The sequence below is a fragment of the Cyanistes caeruleus genome, chromosome Z (genome assembly GCF_971803275.1).
Source record: "Cyanistes caeruleus chromosome Z, bCyaCae1.hap1.1, whole genome shotgun sequence".
NCBI lineage: Eukaryota > Metazoa > Chordata > Aves > Passeriformes > Paridae > Cyanistes > Cyanistes caeruleus.
In genome coordinates this window covers 43,401,025-43,404,783 of record NC_141732.1, presented here as the reverse complement: position 1 = coordinate 43,404,783, position 3,759 = coordinate 43,401,025, and the positions used below count along the sequence as shown (strand labels likewise).

The following is a 3,759-nucleotide window of genomic DNA, read 5'->3' as shown; positions in this document are numbered from 1 at the left end:
GAGAAATTGTTCGCATCAGTTTCCTCTGAACAACTCAGAATATCTAAAACAATCAAATACAAAGGCACTCATTGAAAATCTAAGATGAATTATATCTCTTAATTTGAGATAATATTTCTGGAAGGGTTGTGAGCTCAAGTCTGATGGTTATGGAGAGCCATCATTGCCTACCAGCATGAGTGTTAGGATCCTTCCAGCTTCTTTCTATTAAATTGCTGTTTAATGAAGCAGCCCAGCATCTGCTCTGATGCATTTCCAGATGCTTTGTTTTAGGGTGTTCCACTCATTTAAATCATACATTAGTCAGAAACATTACCTCACTACAGTACTAAAGTGACAGCCTGATCAACTGAGTAATAATTGGAAATTTAAACACACAGGGGATCATTACAAAATAACCTGTAAAGAACTAGCTGCAATCCACACTTGCTACCTCATAGACTGCCCTTGAAAAAATGGAAGGGGAAAACAGCAACAGCAAGATGTCTCTGACATCTTGTTTTAGCTATGAGGAAACCAGGTAGTTTATAAGTAGCTTTTGAGAAGCTAATGAGAAGGCAGCAAATATTGCGAAGAGATTACAAAGCTGTACAACAGGTTAGATTCACTTAACATCCTCTTTAAAATGTGGGCTTTCAAAATATTTTTTTGTAACTTAATTGAAGAAACTAGAAAATTACTATCAGCACAATCTGGCTAAAGACTCCTCTTTTCTGCTCTTGTTTTCTTTTAATTAATTTTGGTTTGTGTTTTTTTGTCATTAAGGCTCAGCTAATCTCCTGTATCTTGGAGGCAATATCTACTGACAGGGTGGAAGGAATAAAAAACTCCCACTGTCTTGGTGATAAGATGACCCATTACACAAACCTTCTCTGTTCATCTTTCTTAGATGTTTGGAGCTTTGGTAAGGATTAAAAGGAAAAATGACAAAGATGGATACATGCTTAAATTTAAAATTGTCTTTTGGGAAGGTATACAGCTAAGTAAAGCCTTATTCTCCTATCACTTACACTAATGCGACCCCAAAAGATTTACACAGGATTAAAGAGAATAGCTTCAATGTAAAACTAGAATGAGAGAAAGATCATTCCCAAAATGCTTTAAAATACATGGAGGTTGTAGTCAAATGGATCAGGATTTTCACAGATTTTTTTATATGACTGCTGCTCACCATGCAACCTGAGCACACAGAAACATTGAAATTGAAAGATGGAGCCAAATTCTAGAGCTGCAACTTGTGAATGCAGCAGAAGTACAGATGTGAGGTTGGCTGCTGGAGCACAGTTATATTGTGGTTTTGGCCAGGTTTCAAAGTACAAACACATTATATTTTAAGAAGGTTGCAATAATAGGAGACATCAAACTTTATGGTTTGGATTTATTTCTATTTAATATGTAGTTTTATCAGTGAACTCTCCAAAGCCTGTGTTGGTATTTCAAGTGGAGCACATCAGTATAATGCTACAAAAATTACTGTAAGTCCATCAGTTGACCCAGCCACAAATACACAAATTGTAACTGCTTCCCAAATTGGGATTTTACTTGAGAAAATGGGTAAGTTTGAAATAATTTATAAGGAAGTAACTAGAAATGTCCAAAAGCTGAGAACTGACAAATTTTTAAAATTATTTTCTTTACAGCTTTTGTGTAATAGAAATTCCTGAAATTCAGCTGAAAATACATTTCAGCTGGATATGATCATTCCTGTCTCTGCATGACCCAAACTTCAGTTGTAGCAGGGACTAAAAAGCAGTGCAAACCTTAATAAGGTTTCCACCAAGTCCAGAACTTTCTAATGGAAGATACAACATCTCAAATGTATTGATAGCTGTCTCTCACTCTGCTAGGATTAGAAAAGCTAGGATTCATAGTAATTCTAAGAGCACAAACATCAACAAGGTGAATTGTAAGTCAGTGTGCCTAGCTGTAGACAGGTATTTCTGAGGATAGGTGAACCTTTGAGAGGTACTACAGAAAAGTAGTTTGAATTTGTACACAATCCTGTAACCCTCTCAGAGCTCCCTGTACAGACTGTCTGTTACTGAGAACTATAGAGGAAAGTTTTCTTGGACACAGTCCTCCAGTGCTGCATAAAGAACAGTTCCTAATATCTTCCAGATTAAATACAAGTTTGGTGTCCAAATGTTAGGTCCAAAACCTTTGTCCAATGCAATCTACAGGAAGTTGGATCATCTTCCAAAGTGGTTAAAGGGATGAAGCCAAAGCTCCAGCATCAAAGGGAGGCTTCAATTCTGTTACTTATCTAGATGGAAGGATGACATCTTATCCTGTGAAGCCTTTAGACCTTGAGAATACACTCTTATACCCTCCTGTGAAGATCTGATTCTTAGTCAAGGAGCACATCCACTGCCAGAAGTCAGGTAGCCACAAAGGACTTCATTATAAAGCTGGAGTTTTCTGCCTTGTGGTAAGAAAGGAACATATTTTTATCATTAGATTATTCTAACAAAGGGAATGTCTGACTCACTTTCATACTGGTGTTACTTGTATTTACAGATTCCTTGTCCTTATTGACCTCTGAATTTCAGAAAGTAAAATGACTCATTACATTACTCATTAATTTAACCTTTTAAGCAAATTAAATTCGGAAAGAAAAAGCTTGCAATGAGGGTGATGATAAGACTGAAGGAGCCCTGAATAAATCTTCAAATTTGAATATCAAAAAGGATACTCAGTAATGCGCATAGACCATAGTAGAATGACTAAGCCCCATAATTATAATAGCAAAAAAACTCAAGAGATACCTGATACTGATGAAAATAGGCTTTCCAGCAATTTCTGGACACGAGTGGTAAAAGCAGAGAAGAAAGAAGCGTTACCTAAGTTAATGTTAGTTAGTTAGTTACCACTAAGCCTTGACCACACAGGGGCTGCCAGTTACAGACAGTAATTCAGGAAAACACTTCTGGTGCCAAACCTCTTGGAAATCCAGGTCACAAACTTCTCAACAAGAAGGAATATAGGCTGAACTTTGTGTTGTAAAAACAGCCTCCTTCCATGCTTCCATGAGACATGCAGTATTAAGGTGTCTATTTGGTCATGTTCTCATTATGCATTGGAGGGCATCCTTACCCCCAGCAAATGGGGGGATTCCAGCCTATCCTTGTGCACTGAGAAGAGTGTCTACATATGGACTGCTGTGATATGACAAAGGGCTTGCCACCTGACTTACTGCAACACTGTAAAGAGAAAAGATTTATTTTATCAAATGACAACAGAGACATCTATTTTTCAGCAAATATCAGTCATTAGAAAACAGAAAACCTTTTTTTATCCTGACTGGATAACCATCCCTGCCTGGTATACAGGGGAAGAAATAAAATGACTGGTCCTGGCATACCCAAATATACCTTCTCTGACTGGCCCCAGTGGTGAAGCACAGAAACACCTGAGTTTCTCCTGCCCTAGGGTATCAGGCTCTCAGATATCATTAGTGGAGTTTTACAATGTCTGGACTTTATCCTATTACATCTTTCACTCCATGGTGTCTTAAAAAGCAGCACAAACCAAACTCATCCTGGTCCTTGAATTTCTTGACACCTTACTCCGTACATGTAACTGATCATGGTGATTATGCCGAGCTTCTTCCTGTGACTTGGTAAGTGAGTAACAAGACAGAATCACCTGTTTCACCAAGCTTGTTGTTATCACCTGTATCAGTCATCTCAGCCAGCTGATTGCCCTAGGTCAGATACCTTGGTTCAATAAAGAGTGGCGGAGACTATTCCTCTGATGAAT

General features: G+C 37.9%; 1 long non-coding RNA gene across 1 annotated transcript; it reads right to left on the bottom strand.

Annotated features, from left to right (window-relative positions):
- Positions 1–1,371: 1,371 nt before the first annotated feature.
- LOC147648399 (uncharacterized) lies at positions 1,372–3,200 on the bottom strand. Its single transcript, XR_015280506.1, has 2 exons — positions 2,766–3,200; positions 1,372–2,422 (listed from the first exon to the last, which is right to left on the bottom strand). It is a non-coding gene; the product is annotated as an uncharacterized LOC147648399 (long non-coding RNA).
- Positions 3,201–3,759: the final 559 nt, after the last annotated feature.